Below are 24,725 nucleotides of genomic sequence, written 5' to 3'. Positions count from 1 at the left end.
AACTCAGGAAGATGAGTCTACCTGACTCCAGACCCAACACTCTATACATTATACCACCTACCTCTACCACAATTTTAATCTAACATATCTAAAATGATTCTTTTCAACATTTAAAGGTGCTAGTCACAGTCAATAGAAATGAAAGTTTAGGTACATCCCTTAATAGATGTAAAATCTTGAGATTTCCCTCCTATTCTTAGGAAACATCATTGTCACAGGGCATTGACATATTTGAGCTGGAAATATCTTGTCCATCACTTTGTTGTGCAACTGTTGTTTTGTTTGTTTTTCGGACAACACTGATCCAGAAGCAGAAATCCACACAGATGGTTTTGGATGGCAGAACTGGGACTTCAGAATAGAATACTTTTCGTCCTTAGAGAAAAACAAAACAAAACAAAAAAACCACTTATTCCCTCCCACGTTATTGTTGTAGATTCTTTAAAAAAAAAAGACAATCGACCCACTTTAAAATATGAAGCACATTTAAGATATATAAGAAATAACATTTTTAAAACTCCCAGTAGAATTTCCAGTTAATTTGCATAATGGGTACAGTGACCAAGAGTAGATCACCAGAGAAGCAATCAGAATTATGATAAAATATAAGGATAGTGTAGAGTATACACAAGTCATTCTCATAAAAATATGAATAAAAATTAGAGTGACCACTCAACTATGCTCTATCTCAAAATTTCAGGTAGTGTTCAGAAATTAAAATAAATGCATCTTTCCATATATAGAATGTTTTTTCTTAATATTTTTGTTCTAGAGTTTGCTTATATTTCATTGTCATAAATAATACAGCAAAAAGTCTGATTAGGCATAATGCTTTTACATTTTGTTAAATGATTTCATAACTGTCTTTCTGTCAACCCTTTTCTGAGGGTTTTTACCTATAGCCCCTTTCCTATTCTTTTACAATACAAGGCCCTAATTACTAACATAAAAGTCCAGAGATATAATTTGGAGCCAAAGCAAATATTCACCATGAATGGATTCTACAGGGTCCCTTAATTTTTAGCTGATAAACATTTTTATTAATAATACCTTCCATCTGTTTGATGTTCAGTGTGATTTAGCTGCAGGTGGTAGAAAAGCTGTTAAGGCATGCATGTATAGAGGTTTCAGTAGCATCAAAAAAAATTAGAAATTTCTTAAACTTCTTCATGTTCAAATAGATGACTAAGTGAGAGGGAGTATAAAATGTCAGCCAGTCACTTACAAACAAGGTCTCATTTTTTTCTAATGAAAAACACCATCTCCAATCAAATCTATTCAAATTCACTATTTAGAAAGAGGGTTGATGCATCTTTGATTTTTAATCATTCGAGTGACCTGAGTGATTATGCAGGGTTTGTTAGGGAATAGGACCAGAGTGCAACAAGAGAGATCTTTACTCCTCTGATCATATTTTGAAAAATGACCCTTGGGCAGCTAGGTGGTGAAATGAGTAACAGCACAGGCCCGGAGTCAGGAGAACCTGAGTTCGGTTCCAGCCTCAGACACTTAAAACCCCCCCCCCCCCCACACACACACACACAACTAGCCGTGTAACCTTGGACAAGTTACTTAACCCCAATTGCCCTCCCAAAGGAAAAAAAAAAGAAAAATGACCCTCTATTGCCCACCAGATAAATTTCATTATAGAGATATTCAAGATCTTTCACATTACAGAATAACACTGCTTTTCCAGTTTGATTTTATAATGTGTGTACCAGCTGGACAAGACAGTCCTTTTCCCAATGGTTTTTGTGCCTTCTAAAATCACTGCTTTTATTTTTTCGCATTTTACTTTATGTTTACAAGGTTCTCTTCCCTCTTTCACCTTTAGCTTTTACTTTCCTCCTCAGCCTTTAAAGCCAATAACAAATGTTATGTCTTCCATGTTGCCCACATTGAATCCCTCTAGTTATTAGCAACATTCTTGTTCAGAGTGATACTTCACATGTTTACAATGACATAGTGTGCTGTGAGTTAAGTGTTTATTTCTTGTTATACTACAAGAACCATGAGTGTTGACCTTATGTCTTATGGCTCTAGTTCGCAGTACAGTGTTCTACATATACTAGATACTTAATACATATTTATTGAACGAATGAGACAAAATACTAATTTACATTGTTGAGAATGTTTATGGAAAAGATCAACTCTTGGCATGAAAGTGTGAATAAATAACTTCATGTAATGAAAACTATTCATATTTCAGACAGTTTCTTCACTAAAAGAATCTGTTCTCTACTGTGGAATAAAAGTGAGGGGTTAATATTAGAAATTAAAATTATAGCCTATTTCTAAATATCTGATTCAAAATAAACTTTTTTCATTTAAAATTGCTCCAGAGCAAACACTATCCCTTCTTTCCACTCTCATTTCTTTCTCAAGCCATCACTCCTGCAGTGATTTCATTCTTTTTCTTTCCCCGTCAGGATTCCTGGATAAAGGAGTTCAACTCTCCATTGTCCTCCTCTCTTGAGTCCCTTGCATTTTATCCTATCAAAGATCTCACCCTTCCAAATCCCAATCTTGGATTACTCTCACCATCTACTTACTGCTTTTATATTTTTCATGGGCTGGTGAACAAAGTTGGAGAAAATGACGAAACTATGCTAACTGGGTCCACTTAAAGTTTATGTAACATAATCTCAGCTGGGTCCTCACTGTGACAAACCATTCCTTCACCATCCTATTCACAATATCATCTTTTCCAAAACTTTTCATCCATTATCAAACCTTCTACAGCAGCTGCCCATGCAAACTCCCTCAAATGAGAATCTTAACTCAGCCACTGAGTGAGAGTTCCCTTTCCTCCTCTATTTCTAATCTCATATCACTCAGAAGCCTTCTGCCACAATCTCCTCCTTCACCTCTCTTTCATATAAGGAAGTGATCCTCTTTGCCAATGCAAACTCCTCTGCAAGCTCAAGTCATCCCACTCCATCTTGTCTGAAGATTGACCCACTTGTTATTCCTACTCTAATATTAATTTCCCATCACTGCGTATCTACTGGATGCTTCCCTACTGCCTGCAAAATACATGTTGTCTCCATTCTCAAAAAAACTTTCATTTATTCTCTCTATCCCTGATAGCTATGATTTTATATATTCTCCATTTGTGGCTAAACTCCTTAGTTTATAATAAAATGCCTTCATAGCCTTTCCTCTCATTCTCTTCTTAACTCTACATTGTTTTCCCAAATTATCCTTCAACAAAAAATGCTTTTTCAAAGTTATAATGATCATAATAGACAAATATAATACATAGTTTTTTCTAACTTCTCATAATTTTTTACTTATCTTCAACTTTTTACACTATTGATTACCCTTTTCTACTTGATATTTTCTTTCCCTCTTGATATTCATGACACTGTGCTCTTCCTGATCCTGCTCCTATCTGTCTGATCAATCTTTCTCTGTCTTATTTGTTTTCTCCATATCTGATTTTTTGTAACAGGGGTACCTCAAGGCTCTTTCATGAGCCTTATTATCCTTCTATACTATTTTACTTAGTGATCTCATAGGCTTCCATAGTTTCAATTACTATCTGACCCTCAAATAGCCTCTCAGATCTGCTTGTTAATCTGTAACTTTTCTGCTAATGTTCATTTTCAGATCTCCAACTTCCCTTTAGACATCTTGATCCACATGTCTTTTAAACTGAACTCACTACCTTTCATCTCAAAAAATCCTCCCTTTTTCTTAACTTCCTTAATACTTCTTAATTTCCTTATTATTCTTTAAATTCCTATTAACTTCCTTATTACCGGACCACCATTCCAATTACCTGGTCTGGCAAACTGTATATTCTCCTTGATTCCTTATTCTATTTATCCTCCCTCCCCCCATTCAATTTATAGTCAAATTCTGTAGTTTCTGCTTTCATAACATCTCTTATATATACTCTTTTCACTCTTAAGACACTGCTACCTGCTTGGTTCGGGGGTGGGGAACCTATGGCCTCAAGGACACATGTGGTCCTCTAGGTCCTCAAGTGGTGCCCTTTTACTCCAAACTTCACTATATTCAGTCAAAGGGTGACATGTAACCCTCTAGGTCACGTGCAGGTACGTATGTGTGTATGTGTAACTTTAAACTATATTCATGTGCATATATATCCAACTATATGTATATATACTTGTACACACACATGCACAAATGCACATACTTCCATACATATATGTAGTGCAAATTGGACCTCAAAGGGCTATGTATAACACTTATGTGAAGTTTGGATTCAGTCAAAGGACTACACTTGAGGATCTAGAGGGCCACATGTGGCCTTGAGGCTGCAGGTTCCCCACCCATGGTTTTAGGCCTTCATCACCTCATAATTGGACTATTTAATAGTCTATTGTTTGGCCTTCCTGTCTCAAGAATCTGCCCATTCCAATGTTTCCACCACTGAGCTGTCAAATTGGTCTTCCTAAAACACAGATTTGATTATATTACCTATTCAATAAACTCTAGTAGTTCCTTATTACTTTCAGGATAAAAGATAAAATACTTTGCTTGACTTTCTAAACCGTCAATCTGGCCTCTTCTACCTTTCCACATTTCTTAATTCCTTACGTCTTGTCCATGTGATGCTTGGCTCCTTACTGTTCCTTACAAAATATTTCATTTCCTGACCACTGGCTGTCTACCATGCTTGATTTACTTTCCCTACTCATCTCTACCTCTTGTCTTCCCTGGCTTCCTTATATCTCAGCTCAAGTCCTGCCTTCCGAAGGAAGCCTTTCAAAATCCCCCTATATCTTACTGCTTCCCCCCTGTGACTATCTATTTTGAGGCAATTTATACTATGTATATATACAGAAGTATATATGTTTGCACATAGATAGATATAGTATACACACACACATATACTCATATGTGTATATTTACATGTGGCTGGGAGCAGGGGTGTATATGTATATGCGTATAATTTGTGGGAATTTAGGTGGCCCAGTAGATAGACTGCCAGGCCTGGAGTTAGGAAGACACATTTTCCTGAGTTCACATCTCACCTCAGACTCAGATCTTAAGTTTATGACCCCAGGCAAATCACTTAAGCCTATTTGCCTCAGTTTCTTCATCAATAAAAATGAGCCAAAGAAATAAATGCCAAGCCACTCCAGTATCTCTGCCAAGAAAACGCCAAATGAGGTCACAAAGAGTTGGACATGACTGAAAAATGACTGAAATATAATTTGTACATGGTTGCTTGAATGTTTTCTCCAAAATTAGACTGAGCTTCTTAAAAGAAGGGATTTTTAAAAAACTTTCCTTTCTATCCCCAGAACTTAGCACTGTGTATGTGACAAATAGCAGGTAATAAATAATTGCTAATTGACTAACCATTAATTGAACCTCTATATTGAAGTGAGGAGGGGATAGAAGTTGTCATGGTAATTATATTATTAAAATGCAAATTTGCTGTTTAGTAGCGGTGGCTTTATGTTCTAGGTCTTTTTTTAAGTAAGAATTCAACATCAGATCATAAATTAAAGACTTGTACATTTGTCAATTAATTTCAGAAAGGCAGCTTAATAAAGTGGGTTAGTGTTAGGAGTACCTGGATTGGGATTCTGGTTTTGACATTGACTGACTGTTGACAAAAGTACAAGTCACTCATCCTTCATTGCCCCAGGCAACTCTTTAAAATGACTAAATTATAAAAAGCAAACTGTCTATGTTGGTGGAGAGAAACTTTTGCCACATCATTTACAGAATGACTTAATAGAGAGAGACAGATCTGTCCATTGAGTAACATGGGGTTAACTGATTTAGTAAGAACCCTCTGCAAGTATCAGAGGTGAATTTGAACCAAGTTTCTCTTTACTCCTATTAGCATTCTATTCAAGATGCTGTACTGCCTGTAGAATCAATACTTTTGGGGTTGTTATGTTTATCTGTCTGAATAAGTATCTCAGTATGGAAGATTTAGGGTTCAACAAACATTTATTAAGTGCCTCCTCTTAGTTAAGCTCTGTATCTGGGTCTGGGAAAACAAAATAAAAATGAATAAACAAGATGAATAAAAACAAACCACTTCTTTCAGAGAGTTTACATTTTGTTGGAGGGATATAATTTGGGCATGAGTATGTATAAAAACAAAGTGAGAAGTAATTTCAAGGGGGGAAAGTGATTATAACTGGACTAAGCAGGGAAAATCTAGTGCAAGGTGTCCCAGAGATCTCAATGTAACTTTAAGCCATTAAACTTTAAATTGTAGGACATTTGCATTTTTAGAATATGTAAGCTATTAAAACTTAAAGCTGCACTAAGACCCTCCTATAGAAGAGTTAGAACCTGAGCTATGATTCTCTAAGATGGAAGAGAGGAATATTCCAGACATGGGGAACTACTGATTTGAAGACATGAAAGAGGGAGTTTGGAATATCATATAAAAGGAACAGCTAGCAGGACAGCTTTACTGGAATAGAGTAACTTAAACTAGAACTAGGAATTTAAATGGGAGTCAGATGTGAAAGGTTTTAAATATCAGCCTGTGGATTTCATATTTTATTCCTAGTTACAATAGGAATCCATTGAAGATTGTTTCTGATTGTATGTTCTGTTCCTTGAGATACACACACACTCACGTACACATACATACATGTATGTGCGCAATATATGCAAGGAATAATTATATCCTTAATCAGTGTTCCAATTAAATGTTAGTCCCACTGTCTTCTCATATTTCAATGAAAATATATGCTTTAATAGTAGTCATTTCCGTTTAGGCTCTATTTTCATCCTACCCTTTTGGGAAGACATCCTAGAGAACTGGTGACATATTCTAAGTAAGTGGCTAGATCTCCTGATGGAAAGCAATATAACTGATGAGAAATGGAGAGGAGACCATGTTGATTCCCTTTCTTAAATAGAGGTCCTGGACTCATGGCCCTGCCCTCACATCAGAGGGTTCCAATCAGAGGACCAAAAAGTGTTTATGATATATGAGTACCCAGCACATTTGATCTTATATGATAATAATATTTTAAAATGATAAGTTTCCTAAAGAAGGAAGGTAAAATGGAGAAGTCTAAAAAAAGTCCAAAAGCAGTGCAGATGGTAGGACATGGAAAGAAGTTTGTGCTGATCCCTTTTCTTAAATATAGCTCCTGAAATTCATGACCCTTAAGTAAATACTTGACTTTGAGATTTATTAAATACTAGAAAAGACATTAATCAATATATTCATATTCTTTTACCTGAATAGCTTTTATGTTTAAGAGAAATTATTTTCCTATTATATTAATAACCAACTATTGAATTGATATACAGGCTTTTCTCATTGATTTCCTTGTTTAAGGTCCTTATCTTGTAAAAAGTCAGTCTCTGAAGGACCTGATTGATTGACGAGATTGTCCTAGTCATCAAGGAACATACTTTTCAATGTTAGGGAGGACCCCACCCAACTAAGAGAACTAACTTCAGTAGAGTATAAATGGAATCCAGTCTGAATGAGTTCTTAACCTGGAGAAATGAGCCCCTGTCCTTGTATCCCTCTGTTAGAGTTTAGGGTGACCCAGTTCATGAATGAAAAAACCAATCAGAACAGTCTTGATGGAGATGGACTCTGCTATCCAGATTTCTGGAGGTGCCTGAGTCTCATGATCAAGCCATGTTCTCAGCAGGAAGACATGAAGATTTCTAGCTCATGGGGCGGCCAGGTGGCTCAGCGAGTAAGAGTACCGGCTCCAGTGTTGGGACGACCTGGAGATCGAATCCCGGGCTCAGACACTCAGCACCACACCCAGAAATAACTGGCCGTGTAACCTTGAGCAAGTTACTTAAACCCGATTGCTTAAAAAAAAAAAAAAGTAAAAAAAAAAGATTTCTAGCTCATTTCCTCATTAAATGTCTACCAATCAGGGTTGATTTTCATTTGTCAGTGACATTCTGTTTTTAAAAAATGTATTTAAGGCTTTTAGGCTTTCCATGAGATTTGTCTTTGGTTACTGAAAGAAACCACTAACTATTAATTTATTGATTGTTGGCTAGCCTAAATAATAAATTGATTATTAATTATGCAGAAAATCTGTGTCCTGGTATTTTTTATTTGTTACAGATTCTTAGTCTGGTGTCTAATTAAAAAAAAACATTTTGTTAACTATATTTCAATATAGTTATGATTTGTTTTCTTGGTAATTCTATGTATTTCATTTTATGGATTTTAAAACATTATTCCAAAAGAGTCTATAATTTTCACCAGAGTTGCAATGGGATCCCATACAAATATACACAAACATTAAAAGATATCTTTTCTGAGGTATTGTGGTGAATGAAATAACTTTTCATGGTTCTTACAATCATTGGATGCTTTGATACTAAGAGAGATCAAAGGTGAGCAAAGTTATTTTTCTCTCAGGCCACTAGAATTTCAACTTTGTGACCTTTCAGAGAATTTTATTACAGGTTTTCTCTTCCAAAGAAATAAGAGTATTTAAATTTGGTTCAGAAGTAAGAATTTTCTAGTTGCTTGTGTCAAGGTTCACAAAGTGAGTGCATCTTCCAGCTATTCATTTTTGGTTTTGATTCACCACTGTGTTTTTCTATGTCCCTGGGAATCCCGCTGTACCTCGGCAGCAAAATATAAGAAAGTGTTTATGTATATGTGTCTGTATGTGAGTGTACATGTATGAATTTTATGTATGTTGTCTGGAATTACACACATGATTGATATATTAAGTGAGGACTTGTCATGTGAAATCTATCATTCAGTAAACAATGGGACATAATAAGATTTGCTTATTACTGACCAATGGTGTGACATACTGTCATTAAAGGAAATTCAATCCATTTTTTTTTGTTGTTGGAGGGCTTGACTGAAGTTTTCTTTGCTGTTCTTTGGCAGTAAATCTCATCTCAAAGTGTAATAAGGGCACTGGATTTAGAGTCATAAGGGGTAGGTTTGAATCTGAGCTCTGTTATTTTACTACCTGCATAACCTGGAGTGAGTCTCTGATTTTCATCTCTAAAATTTGGGAATTTGACTCAATATTTTCAGAGATTCCTTTCAGTATTAAATACAATGATCCTTTTCTTATGGTGTGGAGGCCAAGGCATGGGGAAATATTTTATAAAAAAACAAAAGTTTGAGTTCCAGTTTGACCAGTAGTTACTTGTTTGACTGTGATTTATTCATTTATTTACTCTACCTCATTTATTTTTCATTTGGCAAATGTGGAATTTGGATTAATTGACCTCTAAATTTATCTATACAGTACTTTGATGTAAGAGCACGCCACGATGAGAGCTGGTCACCATGCTGTGTATAGCAATTTGTTCTATGAATAGGATTTGTTCTATGTTGGAGTCTAGGTGAAGCACCAGAATAGTTTAGCCTATTTGCAGTAACAGCTGCCAAGCTATAATGCCTAAAGTTTCTGGTCAAAGAGAACAGTGTGCCAATTTTTAATTATACATGATTGCATCCATAAATGGCATCCAAACGTCAGAGGGACCATCATCTCACAGTGATGTTTCATCTGCAGTTAGTGTGACCTAGCCTCAGGTCTCCTATGTAGCCAGCATAAGAGATAAAAAGCTTAATGACACAAAAAGGAATTTAGCAGACTCAAGTCTCCAGACATGATATCCAATGGCAGTCTCCTCTTAGTTATCACTAGTGGTTAGAATGATGTCCATTTATAATAAAAAATTCATGACACAGCCTGCATTGATATTCTGTACTGAAATTTGCTAGTGTTATTTTCTTGCCTGTTAATCTGTGGGTATTCTCCTTCAATTGCCCTATATTTCTTAGGTATACAGTGTATTCGTAAGGAATATCTAGTTTTCCTTATGAAAAAATTAAAACAGATAAATTATAATATTTTACCTTATTAGGGCATACATACATCATACTTCCATGCAAATTATTCTATTTTTAAAACAGGCAAGTTATGTTTTTTTTTTTTTTAGAGGCAGAGATGTTAAATGATTTGATCATGGGAGTGTATCAGAGGTTCACTGAATGCCAAATAATTTTGGCAGACTTCTAAACTTCATCTTCTATTCAACTCACTAATCATATGGACTATATTAAATAATAGTTTAATCACTTATAGAACCAGAATTTTTTATAGATATAGATGGCATAATTAAGGCTGTAAATACAATGTGAATCTAGTTATCATTATGGATATATGCCATTCAAGCACATACACACTTTTATGTTGTGTAGAGAGGCAGCATAGTCTGGAGGAAAATAACACCTAATCAAGAAACACCTAATTTTAAATTGTGGATTTGAGATTTCTTAGCTGTGTGATTTTAGGTAAATAACTTTACCATTATGGGATAATGAAAAGATGACAGGGCCTGTGTTCAAGTGTGATTTTTGCCACTAATACTTTTCAGATCTTGGGAAGGTCATTAACTTTGCCCAGGGCTTTGCTTCTCCACTGGTAAAATAAGTGGATTGAAGTAGATTCTAATGAGGATGATAACACATGATGTACCAATTTAAAATTATTTATATACATGGATAGAATACTACACTTGGAGTCTCAAATACCTGAGTTTGATTCCTGTCTCAGAGATTTATTAGTTTTCTAATGATGGGTAAGTTACATAATTTCTGGAGTTCAGTTTCCCCACCTGTAAAATGGGATAAATATATCACCTATATCACAGGGTGTGAAAATAAATACAGGGGATCCCAAAAAAAACTTAGTGCAGTTTTAAGTTTTAATAACTTAAAACTACCCTAAATCTTTTGAGATATCTTGTATATGCAAAGTACTTTATAAACTTTAAAGCACTATATAAATGTTGACTATCGTTATTATTCTATGATAACCTGGCTTCTTCAAGCCTTAGCTTCCCTAACTTAAAATAATAGTAACACTTGGACTGTCTACCACCAATAAATTGATATTTGGAAAATCTTTTATACAATTCAAAACAAGTCAAGTCAGCAAGTGTCAAATACTGTGCGAAGGCCTAGAGATAGAAAGGTTAAAAAATATTTCTAGAAATGTAAATTATTAATAGCATTTTGTGTTAGGGACAGATCATGAATACCAAGCTAAAGTCTTTCAGTATGAGTAAATAAGCATCTTGAAATCAGATTTTCAGTTTAACTTTTTATTACTTTAGAGAAATCTTTCCTTTATTTCCAACTACAAACTAATTTTGCCATTAAGATTTTTCTCCATTTTCTTCTCAGTGTGAGAATAAGACTAGGATGTATGATTTCTCTCTCATCTCTTTTAACTGTTAATCATCTAATTCTGTAGAGGAGTACACATATATTATTTTAAAAATATTATTTTATAGTTAGTTATGAGGACTTATTTGCTAAAAGGTATCTTAATGGTATTCTGGCAATGAATAAAATATGATGATGAGGCATTGGAAAGTAAATTATAAAGCTTTTCTAGAAAGTTGTTGAGTGTCCATGATACAATAAGTTGGATTTAATAAATTTACTTTAGAACTTTAATGAATCTGGGATCCATTGAGATAGACATTTCTACATTACAAATCATAACTCAACCAACCCTTTTTCATTCTGCAAAATTTTTATCTATTGCCTTTCATAAATCCATCAGAAAGGATCTGCATTATCTGATAGGGGCATTCTGCTAGGCTTTTTCAAATCCTAAGGGTTACACTCTAACACTTTTGATTTTCCTTTTTTTTTTCTTGTTACATTGCTTGCTCAACTCCTTTTCTGTCAATAAATTTTTTTTTCAACATTTCCCGCCCCAATACCATCATTAGTAATATGCTACAGCCTATTTATGCTCACCATGTGTCTCTCCATTGTCCTATGGGTCACTCAAAATTTGTCTGTTTTGGATACAATTTCTCTGATTCAAAGTCATAAAGTAATACAAGAATTTGGTGATAAAATTTGTCTTTCGTGTGTGTTAGTAAGTAATCTCCAATTGCTTAGAGTACAATGCAATTTTCCAGATGTTATCCAGCTTGTTCTGTTCCTTCTATTCAATTCTGAACTCAGCTCATTGTCCATCTGCCATGCCTGTTTAAGACATAGGTATTGATGAATTCATTGAATATATTGCCTGTCCAGTTGCACAATATATTTTGGACATGAGGCATTTTTTAAATCAATTTGATTTTTCACTTTTGGTAAGTGTAGCATTACTAAATTGTCTTTAATTTAATATATTAGTAACTCTTTGCAGATTAGATTTAAATTGTACAGGATACACCCCACACACACATAATGTTCACAGAGCAGTTAAATGATATTGATTTTTTTTGTCATGAATGTGTTTTTGAGAGAAATAATTATTTCTCTTATTAATAATCAGTTATTAATTTAGATTAAGATTTTTCCTTCTAGTTCCTTATTCAAAGTCCAATCTTTCAAGAATATTTCTGAACTTGCCCCAAAATTTACCCAACCTAGACCATCTTATCTAGGTGGAATTCTTACCCCACTCAACTAGAAAGTCTTACAAAATGAATCTAATGTAGATGAATTCTGGCCTATTGTGTTCTAGTCAGACAGGCCTGGGGGGGCGGTAGATCCCTTTGGTTGTATTGCCAGAGACTGGGGGTAGAAGTGATCTGAGAAGAGTAATATTGACATAATCAAAGGTGCTCTTAGCCCCTCATTAGAATAGACACATTTCTCCCAATTATAATGTTCATTATCTCATTCATTGTTAACCAATCAGAGTTGATTTCCACTTTTTGGAATACCCACTCTTTGAGGGGTACATAATTGTCAAGAGACTTCTATGAGGGGTCTTTGGTTTATGAGAGAAAGCCAAATGACCATTCTTTTAATAATTATTTGCAAGGCACAATTAAAAAAATTATTAATTACCCAGAAACTATGTCTCAAGCTTTTCATTTGTGACTTTTTTTTTGAAATGACATTTCATTTTCATTTAGATTATGAAAATCCTAAGATTGGTCAGTTTTTGAGGCTAAACCAAATGTTTTCATTCAGCATCTCTTAAGTCAGGATGTCAAGAAATACAAAATTAGTTCCTGTGTCAAGGGATATAAGATATAATTTATTTGTATGTATACATACACACATGATAAACATAAAGTAGATGAAATATAATCTTAAGGCTCATGATTATAGTAGATGGGGAATCAGGAAAGGTCTCTTGCATTAAGTGATGTTTGAGATGAAGTATTCTGTGAGGTAGCAGCAAGATGGAATAATGGATAGGGCACCAGGCCTAGAATCAGGAAGACGAGTTCAAATCTGGCCTCAGACACTTACTAGCTGTGTGACACTGGGTAAGTCACTTCACCCTGTTTGCCTCAGTTTCCTCATCTGTAAAATGAGCTGGAGAAGGAAGTGGCAAACCACTCCAGTATCTTTGCCAAGAAAATCCCAAATGGGGTCACAATAAGTCAGACACAACTGAAACAACTAAACAATATACTATGAGGAAGTAGTGAGGAGAGAGAACATTCCAGGCATGGTTGGCATAACAGGATTCTCGGTATGTTCTTTTTAACTACTTTATTTCATTTGATTGACTTTTAGTCAATATTTTTAATCTTAGACTATCCTGCAATTTATCTCTTTTCAGTTATTAACTATGGCCTTTCTGTTGATTTCAAGGTCCAAATGACAAGAGATAGGTATTTCTAGAATCCCAAAAGATGTAATTTACCACTTCTAGCACTTTATACTCAAGATAAATTGATTTAACTTGGGATTTGACATAATTTACACCTGAACTAAATTCTATAGCTGATAGTGTTGTAACTTTAAAATGGAAATGAAATAATTTATCATTGGGTAAAAAGTATTTTTAGCAATTCTATAAAAAAGAAATAATCTCAGAACCTTATAAATATTGCAAAAACTACAAACCATAATTTTTTAGGGAGTTACATACATAGAAGAAATTACTTCCAAGACTATAAAGGAAGCATATTTCAGACTACCAAAAAAAACAAAGAAAAGTAATTTACCATGTGCTAATGAAATTACTTAGGCATAGAGACTCAACTTGTGTTTTCATTAATAAAAGGAACTACATCTATCAATTGTCATTGACTGAGATGAGTTAACTACATCTATCAATGAACATTGACTTCTTATCTGGAACTTAACTTTGTAGAACACTCCAAGGTTACGACATTATACAATCAGACACAGAGTATTTATCAGAGATAGACCATGAAACAAAGTCTTATTTTAATACTAACTCTCAAGATACTATATCAATTATTTCAGCCTAATTCATTGTTAAAATACAATTGAATCCAGGTCTTCCAGGCTCTGAAGCCACTTGTCTATCTCAATGCCTGGTAGCCTCAAAATTTTTTTTATATTCTACAAACTAAGGCAGATGCTGTCTCTAGAGAATTTAGATCTCTCTTTTCCCCAAAGGGTGAAGATACAGGGAGAACTCAAAGGCTAATTTTCAAGTTCTAAATTCCCCTTTTCCCTAAAGGGAAGAAAACCAGAGGAAGATGATGCTTGAGAAATTAAAGAAGATTTTTATTAAGCAGGGAAGAAAAAAAAGTTCATGGGAACTGTCAGCCTATGCTGAACAGCTGTCTAAGTAATGGATGTGGAGGAGAGAGAGAGGGAGAGATATCTATCTATCTATCTATCTATCTATCTATCTATCTATCTATCTATCATCTATCTATCTATCTATCTATCTATCTATCTATCTATCTATCTATCTATCTATCTATCTACCTATCTAAACAAAGAAATGCATTGGGACAAGGGGGAAAGGAACAGTTAATAAAAAAGAATGAGTCAGGGAGTCCCCTTCTCAAGGGAGGGGGAGGCAGAAATTCTAGGTGTCTGTGCCATGGCCCTTTGATATACAAATCAAATGGCATGCTTGCTGATAAACAGTCCACAAGTCAAGTTTTGAGCACAGACAATAAGATAAGATGTCTACAAAAACCATAAAACAGAGAGTCAAAAAGCCTCATAACCAACAGTTATGGGAGACTCTGAAGATAAGGATGCCTCTCAAAAACCAATAAACCACCAAATGCCTCAGGGTCTGCTTCAAAACTGATATGAGATTAATTGGCTTCAAAGTTGCTGGTTTTCTGCATGTCCAGCTGGGTTTACTCTTAGTCATCGCAAAAGATTGTTGGTATGTCAAGTCACTGTGTCATAGTTAATGTAGTTAGTTCTCATGCAAGTCTTCTCCATTACCTGAATAATTGGGGAACTCAAGGAAGTGAAGGTAGTTGTTATACTTATTCACAGATACACTCATACAATTAGGAATAAAATTAAGAGGGTTTTTTTTTATTACTTTTTGATCAGAAACTCATTTGAGCATGAGATTTAAATATTACAATAAAATAAATTTGCACATAAGAATTATATTTATCTGAAAACACATTATCTGAAAACTATTAAATCTTGAAAAATCTAAGGCCATTAATGTGTTTTTTTCACTATTCTCTTTCTCCTCCTCTTCCTCCTCCTCTACTTCCTCTTTTTTCTTCTTTCCCCTCTCTTGCTCTCTCACTTTCTTGCTCTCTCCCCCCAGAATAAAATATTCGACTATGGATTAAAGCAGGATCACACTGAAATTAATTTCTTTTCTCGGATTTTAGAATGGTCAAAATGGATTCATTCTGATAATTTGAAAAGCAATTGAATGCAAAATCTTCATTAGTGACTTTTAAGACAATAAGCATCTTTAAAATAATTTATTTTATATAAATATATATTTTATTATTATAATTATATTACATATGATATAATTATAATATTATAAAATATTGTTATATAAGTTATATAACATAATATTTTAAAAGATTTAAAGAATTTTATTCATATTCTAATTCTGAATATCTTCACATGTTGAGCAAGCTCATTTGACAAAACATCTCCATAAATAAATCACTATGGTCTTGGAAAATTCTGTCTTCTTCCAGAACAAATTGAGGACTCAATTTTAAAGAATTTGTCATTTTTCCAATTAAGCAAAAGGTAATCTTGTTTGCTTTTCAGAAAAAAAAAAGTTTTTCTATTTTTTTCAAGCATCAAACAAATCTGAAGTAATTAGTTCACCATTTTGGTTTCTGCAAACAAGTTACAAGCAATGGACCTTACTCTTTTCCCATTAATTTAAAAATAAATCTTATGTGTTAGCATTTTGGTTGATAGTATATATGTGTGGAAGTGTTGTGATTTAAAAAAAAAATTATGTATGTATGTATTTATTTGATTTGGATCCATGATTTCACTAGAGGAAAAAATAAAACCAACTTCTATCAACGCAGATCTGCAACTATTATGAGACTTCTAGTCATAGGAAAATAAATAAATATACTAAATAATGCTAGACTACAGCTAGATGGCAAAGAACTGGAGTCAAGAAGAATCATCCCATTGAATTCATATCTGGCCTCAGCCCCTTACTAGCTCTGTGATCCTGGACAAGTCACTGTTGTATTATCTGTAAAATGATCTGGAGAAGGAAGTGGCAAACCACTCCAATGTCTGCCAAAAAAAAAAAAAAAGAGGTCAGGAAGAGTCAGAGATGACTTAAAATAAACAAACTAAAAAAACAAAAACACTGTTTAAATACTACCACATGAGTATAGCCACCTTTTACAGTTGTTAGCTGATGACTGGTTCTAAACAAATGTAAAAAAATGGAAACCAGTGCCCAGACACCACAAACAACATTAATTCCCCTCCCCCCTCCACAGGTGTGTGATCAACAAGAACTTAGCAGTAGTCTAAAATGGAAAGAGCACCCCTCTGCACTCAGAATTCTAGATGCAAATCCAGCCTCCAGCACTCACTTCTTATTTGAATTTGGACAAATCCCCACCTTTCTGAAATTCAGGTTTCCTCATTTGCAAAATATGGGGCTTGGGCTAAACGGTCTCTAAGATCCCCTCCAAGTTTAAATCTCTAATTCTATTATCTTCCCCGTTATCCTTTTGAAATTGGGAGGGGCAGTTAAACAAAGGATAACCCAACTAAGATTGACTCCTTCCTTCACATACAGATCTGGACAGGCTAGAAAAATGCACCACATCTAATAAAATTGCATTTAACAAGGTCAAATATAGAGTCTTGCATTGTGTTCAGGATTTGGTACCACTTTGTAGGAGGAAAACAAACTAGTAAACCTTAGCATATCCACAGGACCTAGAGGGGGCTCAAATCTATGCCATTCAAAAAACTGCCAGATGCAGGAATTGCCCACAAAAACCAGACAAAAATAAGTCTTAAGCATTGCCAAGATCACTATCTTTAAGTACTTAAACTTCTCTGTGTGAGTGTTTGTATGCATGCTTTGAACTTGAACTAAGTTTTGTTCTACTTGACCAGAGGGCAAAAATAAGAGCCTGAGAGAGCTGGAGAGAGCATGGGATTCATGAATGTAATACAAAAGAAAAAGAAAGCCTTACTAACATTCAGAACTTCCTAATATTTACATGGGTTTACTATGGAAATAGTGTATTCCCCCATCATTGGTGAGTTTCAATAAAGTCCGAATCACAATTTGTTGACAGTCTATAGGAAGGTATTATTACTCAGGAAATTGTGGGACTAAGTGGCTTCAGGTGCCAATTTCCTTCTAGCTTTTGACCTCTCTGAAATGGAGAAGAGAGGCTATTATATTAACCACATCCAGTTAGGTTGAAGTTCACCATGTCCATCAAGAGTAATTATTCTTGTGGGGTTTTTTGTTTTGTTTTGTTTTTTGGCTTTTTTTTTTTTTTTGCTTTTTGTAGGGGCAATTAGGGTTAAGTGACTTGCCCATGGTCACATGGCTAGTAAGTGTTAAGTGTCTCGGGTCACATTTGAACTCAGGTCTTCCTGAAGGAGTTATTCTTATAAAATTCCAGTCTTAAAACAGAAGGATCTTAAATAAGAACGTTACAACTTGGTGACATTTTTACATAGTAGACCATTTTTTTGGGAAACACTGATCTGAAATATACACAGAAAGAACTCAAGCTTAGTGTAACTAAGAATACCTTAGAAAAAGGGCCTAAGAAAGAGTAAAATTCCTTATATGACTGGTAACAGCATACTTAACCCCAACATTATTTTCCCACTATTTGCTTGTTTTTGTTTTTTTTTCTCCTAGCTATCAATTTAATCTTGAACTCAAAGGAAATTTTATGAGTGTCCTCTGGTCACTGACACCTCTGAACAGTAGTCAATGATCATTTTTTCCCCTTTATTCCAATAAGGTTTGAGATTAAAGAGAACAACAACAAAAAAAATCAACAACCTATCATTGAGGAATTAAGAAAAGCTAAACTGAAGTAAATTATCAATGGTTTTGCAATGTTTTTCCATATAAGTTGAATTGGTGTATTCATCATTTCTGGTCTCAGCAGAAATGGTTATGCCAGTAGGGTGTTATTATGGTTGATTCAGAGGACAGAGAAAGGGAGCGACTCCAGTGCAGATGTTTTGGGTTTCTTTGGCATGATCTAATTCCCAACCTTTTAAGAGTTTTATTAGTAGACTTGTGTGTTAAGGATCCAATACTCACCAAAATACTAACTAATGTCCCACAGCAGGGAAGAAAAATTAGCTAATTCATGAATTATTCTCTGTTTATTTTTCAAACAAACAAGCTACTTGTTTATCTGATGAAGTTAGATTTATTTATCTAACAGGTTCTCTTTTCATTACCAGTCAATAATAAATGAAACTTTTTTTTCTGTTTGAATTTCAATTTCACAGTCCTTCAATGCTTTTTTTTTTATTTTCATGTAGAAGGACCTAATCAAATCATAAGTAAAAATTTATGTAACGTCGAGCTATTGGAATTGAAATATTAAGTTATAATAGATCTTTCATTTGATAAAAGCTTTTGACAAGATGGAGAGCAATGAGGGGAGGAGATATAAATCACAATTGTAGAGATGGAAGGAAATACAGAGAACATCTAGTCCACCTTTATCATTGAACAGATGAGGAAACCAAGGGCCAGAAGGACAAAACCACTTCCCTAATTACATAGAGACAGAATATGAATAGAGCTGCATTAGCAACCTGGATAGTGAGAAAAGCCTAGGCTAAGAAATAGGAGATCTTTGGAAAGAAGGGGGGATGTTTAGCCTAAAGGAAAGGTTCCAGAGGGACATGGTGTCTTCAGCAATTTGAAGGGCTGTCATGTAGAAGAAAAATAGAATTGTTATCCTTATCCTTACAGGGCAAAACCAGGACCAGTGCGTAAAAAATGCTAAGAGGCACATTTCAGCATGATGTAAGGAAAAATTCCCTAGTAATCTGAGTAGTCCAAAAGTGACAACTTAGGATGCAGTTAGTTTTTTATCACTGAATATCTCCAGGTAGAGGAAGGATTATTTTTCTGAGAAAGTGGAAAGTCCGCCTAATGATAAAGAATAATCTATGAAGTTACTTCCAATTTTAAGGCAGTGACTCATTAATTTTATATTTTCCCCCTTACTCTGGTGATTTACCTGTGTTCTCTTAATAAAGACAACAGATCGGTATTTTAAAATAACAGCATAGATATTAAAGAATCAGAAACCTGACAAGTGAGAATTGAAAAATATTTCTTTCTTGTATGTGTTTAACTTACAAGTTTGTAATCATTGTGTACTTTTAATTTTGCATAATATGTGAAACTTGGAAACTCTTTTAATATTTTAATGTGATCAGATACCTAACAAATGATGACATCAAAGCACCAGAAATTGGGGAGAATTTTTACTTTATTTGTCTGATTAATGTTATATAATATTCCTTTTATTTTGATCTAGAAAATCAATAAATGTGAATTTTCTTTTTGATTTGTTGAGTATACAGAAATGACTGTACTCATAAAATTTGTAGTTTACTTACATGTCAAATTAGCAAGCTAATCTCTTTTAATGACTAGATACAAACAGAGATGAAAAGTTTTCTGTTCTGAAGATAATTCTGGGTTCCATCTGTGATCTCATTAATGTAGGTATTTTCTCCAACATCTAGTTCATAATGCATCCATGCCTTTTTATTCCAAGTTATTCAACTATATATTCTGTTATATCTTTAGCAGAATGACCACCCCCTCTCCCCTTCCAAAAAATAGACAAAAAAGAGAAATTTAGAAAAATGTATTGGTTTAGTAGGGAAATAAAAGAAACTTTTCTATAATATATGGTGCATGTGAAATAACTAACAGGCAGTTGGTAGTGTATATCTGGCAAGAGATGGCAATTTTTAGATCGGGTAATGATTTAAATAAAGATGATAATCAAATGTATGAGAGTGGATGAGGTCACTAAGAGTGTTGGTAAAAAAAAGAGAACAGGGCCAAGAACAAAATTATTAGTTAGATCTTCCTTCATTTGTGGTATGTCCAGCAAAGCAGACTCTGGAGGAAAAGTCAAGTAGCTAGAACCAAGAGAGAACAGTATCAAGAAAGACCAGAGAGGGGAGAACATCCATAAAGAGATGGAAATTAACAGTCATAGTATAGAGAGGTCCAAGAGGCTAAGGATTAAGAAAAGTCCATTAGATTGGGCAACTAAGAAATTAATAATAATAATAGTAATAATATTAATAGTTAACAGTTATGTAGTACTTACTGTTTGTCAGGCACTGTGCTAAGCTTTATAATTTTTATTATATTTTATCCTTATAACCCTGGGAGGTGGGCAATGTTATTATTTACATTGTACAGATGAGGAAAATGAGGCAAACTGAAGTTTAGTGACTTTCACAGAGTCATACAGTCAGTAAGTATCTGAAGCTAGATTGGAATTCAGGTTCAGTTATCCCTTCCACATTGCAACTTTCCCCATAGCAACTTCACTATATCTCAGGTTGGTATAAGAAATTAAAGGGGAATTTTGTGGAGTTTTGCAGAAGCCACAGATGACACGAGAAGGTCAACAGATGACACAGAGTCTCTGGTCAAATATTTAATCAAATTTTTACAATAAAGTACTGTAAATACCTCATAAAAGAAAAAGAAAAAAATAATATTTCTTCTCTGGTATGAAGGGAGGGCCAAAAATTTTTACAGAGATTTTCTAAATCATGGAGCACTGTGCCCCTAACCCTGAGATGTGGAAGGGATTACTATATTCCTGATTCTAAACTGTATGCTGTCTCCACTGCAGTACTGACAGATCACTGGTAACTTTGGAAAGAACATTTTTAGTTAAATAATGAAATTAGAACTGAATAGAGAGTTTTGAAGAGAGCAAGAGCTTATGAAATTGAGGCAATGAGTAGAGACAGAGTTTTCTGTTTGTTTGTTTGTAGATTTCCTGGGAAAGTGAGAAACCCAACAGTCACTCAAAGCCATAATCCCTAAGAATTTCTCATTAAGTCAAGTAATATGGAAGAAAGAAAGACAACTTTAGAGATTTGAATCTCTGTTCTATCTTCGAGTTATGTGTGTGAACTTGCAGAAATTGTGCCACTTCTTTTAGCCTTATTTTTCTCATTTATTAAATAAGAATTACAGTCTTAAAGGATCTCCTATACCCCTGTCAGCACTAATCCTATTATTCTTATGGCATATTCATCTTTGTACATATATGTGTCAATAGCAATATCCTGGAGTTGCTTACTGTAGCCACCACTGTTCTTTTCTATAAGGAAGGCAGTTCTGTTTATTGTGCTATTCCCTTTTTGGCCTTGCTTCCTAAGGGATGTGGCCACATCAGCATATTGGTTTGGCATATCCTAGTTTCTAAATATTAATTTAGAGGATAAAGCCATATGGCTTTGACCTTTGAGTTAGGAATGTGAAGGTCAATAATCAATCAAGAATTTCTTAAGTGCTTACTCTGTGACAGAAATCATGCTAAGTACCTGAGATATAAAGAAAACACAAAATATACCCTGCCCATAAGGAGCTAGGCACTTACATTCTAATTTTCAGAGAAAATATTTGGTGACTAAATTGGACCTAAGCACTCATTTGAGGGTGGGGAGACAACCTATTTCTACCCTTGGCAACAAGAAAACACCAGCTCTATTTGCACAGAAACACTAAGCTGTATAGGATATAAAAATCAGGTAGAAAATAGAAAAATCAGTTCTCCTATTTGAATTTTATAGAGGGAAAACATAGATTGCAAAGAAAATTCTGTGCAAGATTTAGAAATATTGGCCTATTTCCACTAGAAGTAGCCACCTATTTCAAATGCAAGAGACATTTCTTTTTTTTCTCTTTTTGTTGAATGTGGCTTATGATTGGGCAATTGGGAATGACCATAAAAATTGCATTGCAAAAACAGAGCATGGAAGACTGACATCAAACAGTGATTAAAAATAAAACAAAATGAAAGACCTGTGTATTTCCCCTGATGGCTCTATGCTCAATCTACCTTAGCATGATAGCAACTTTTCATGGTTCCATTCACAGCCCATTTGCACTAAATTTCAGTAAGTCCTGGCTCAGCACAGTATTTTGTATGAATTTATGAATTATACTCAAAATACCTAGAGGTATATTCAACCACTTATATGACTAAAGGAACTATAGAGGGCATGCCAGAAGCCCTCTTTGTCTGAAAGTATATATCCCAATATCCCAGTATGCCATGGATAATAGTCTTTTCTTTTTTTTTTCTGTATTTACAAAATTTTTTTGAAACAGGAAAAAAGCCATACTATTCTCAAATGAATATAAATTTGGAAGTGTTTCTTAAGGCCCCAAAAGCATTATACAATCTAGACATTTGACCTGCAGATGTATTTTGGGGCCTTCAACAGTAGGTCAGAAATTATTTCCATTTTTTTTTTCTGACAGTGAGAACATTACCTTGACCCTGATATGTCACCCTACTCTGAATGTGTAAATTCAGGAATTTGCCAATGATAATACAACTTCTTTTTGGGGGGAAGGGATTATTAATTATAGTGAGTCCTCTCAAAAACATATTTCCCCCCCTTTTATTTCAGTAGAAGTATGAAATGTCCATTATAATCAAAGAGCAAATATGATACATTTTAAATGTCAATAGATTGGGAGTCATCCTAAATTGTGGCATCTAGGCTTTTAAATTAGAGAATTAGGTTGCTAGTTTGAACTAAATAGCTCCTGAAATCCTTTTAAAATCTCAGATTCTATGAGTCTGTGCTGTTAATTTTCCTATATTGAAATTCTGAGAGTCATCTAATCAATTTTCTAAAGATGGTACTCCATAAGTCCTTAACCATGAAATTAAGATGGTTTGTTTTATGCTATGATCTCCACGAAGATTAGGGGAGATATAAGTTATTCAAAGGGAAATAGAATTTGAAGTACTCAATATAGGTTAGAATTCAATCAATAATATTAAATATAAGAAAATTATTTATTTAAATGTTACTAATGGTAGGTAGCCATCTTAGTGAACTTTTAACTAATTTCCCTAAAATAAGTTGCTATTTAAATAAAGACAAGTATATTGTATGTCTTTTGGAAGATAAGTAATGGTGATTTGGTTATTTAAGTAGCAGAGAAGAGAAATTTTTATTAGAAGGAAATTCAAGTCTGACTTTATCCAACTACCATTTCAGGTCTTTAGAAACAATTCAAGTTTCTGAATCATTGAATCTCAGGTTAGGGTGAGACCTCTAAAGTCACCAAATCTAATACCTTTCCCCAAAGCACAGTCTCCTCTGCATGTGTATAATCTCAGTTCAAATTCCACCAGAGATAAAGGAACACAGCATCATGGAATGATCACTGGACTTGAAACAAAAGAGCTGTCTGTGTTCATACTCCCTATGAGACATTGGACAAATCACTTTCTAGACCAAATGTAAATTGAAAGGATAAGAAAATATAATTTCTAAAGTATTTTAAAGACTCTAACTTCCTAATTGTAATAGGGACATGGTGTCTCAAAAGACAGCCCACTTCATTTTCTGACAGTTGTTTATCTGAACTGAGTGATAAATGAAAAATGAACTTTTTTCTAAAAGAAAAATTCTATATTTTAAAAGTTAGAAATGCTAGTTAATTAAACCAGCATAGCATCTTAATGAGGCATCCATGCTGACTTTGACCCTTCTAATAAACAATTCTGTGACAGTATGAGTTTATACCAGTTTTAGACCTACTGTGCCACTCTTAGGCCTCTGACCATGATTTGCTCTTGAAACTGTCTTTCAAGCTGGTAAAGAGGATCTTGGTGTTTCGATGAGCTACTTGTTCCCCATGAAAGTAGCTATTAATCCTGAAGCTAAATTTTCTCCTGCTGAGAAGGGCAACCAGATTACTACTAGCAGCAATTTAATGTGGATTTAAAAGCTCTGTTTTTACTGGCAAAAAAGAAGATGTGGTGAGGCAGCTTGATGTCACACAGGGGAAAAAGGAAGTCAAGACACCTAGATTTTTATCCTGACTCAGCCACTATCAAGCTTACACAACTTTAGGAAAATGACTTTGCCTCTGTGGAACATAGGCTACTCCTCTATAAAATGAAATATTTGAATATAATTATTTCCAGCCTTCACACTCTTGAGTTGAGAATTATAAAATATTTCACAAGAATGAAAAGAGACTGTGTGATAGAATAGATACTTTTCTAGACTTGGAATCAGAGAACATCCCGACTATAATCATGTCTCTGCTGCTTAATAACTATGTGACTTAGGGCAAATCTAGTAACTTCTCTGATCCCCAATTTCTTCATCTGTAAAATGGGGGTATTATTCACAACTATATAGCAAGGTTGTAAGGATCAAACCATAAAGTACCCTGAAGAACATTAAAATACTCTCTAAATGCCAGCTCCTATTACTTTAAAAAAGATTATACACACACACACACACACACACACACACACACACACACACACACACA

At 34.3% G+C, this 24,725-nt stretch overlaps 1 protein-coding gene across 1 annotated transcript in view; it reads left to right on the top strand.

Moving 5' to 3' along the window:
- Positions 1-24,725, top strand: part of CSMD1 (CUB and Sushi multiple domains 1) — a 2,654,573-nt gene that overhangs the window by 222,943 nt on the left and 2,406,905 nt on the right. The window lies entirely within an intron of this gene.

This window comes from Petaurus breviceps, unplaced genomic scaffold, assembly GCF_028583685.1.
Source record: "Petaurus breviceps papuanus isolate PSGF00001 unplaced genomic scaffold, PetGlider_PUasm1.0 90686, whole genome shotgun sequence".
Taxonomy (NCBI): domain Eukaryota; kingdom Metazoa; phylum Chordata; class Mammalia; order Diprotodontia; family Petauridae; genus Petaurus; species Petaurus breviceps.
The sequence above is the reverse complement of the archived record's forward strand: the minus strand, read 5'-3'. Positions and strand labels throughout refer to the sequence as shown.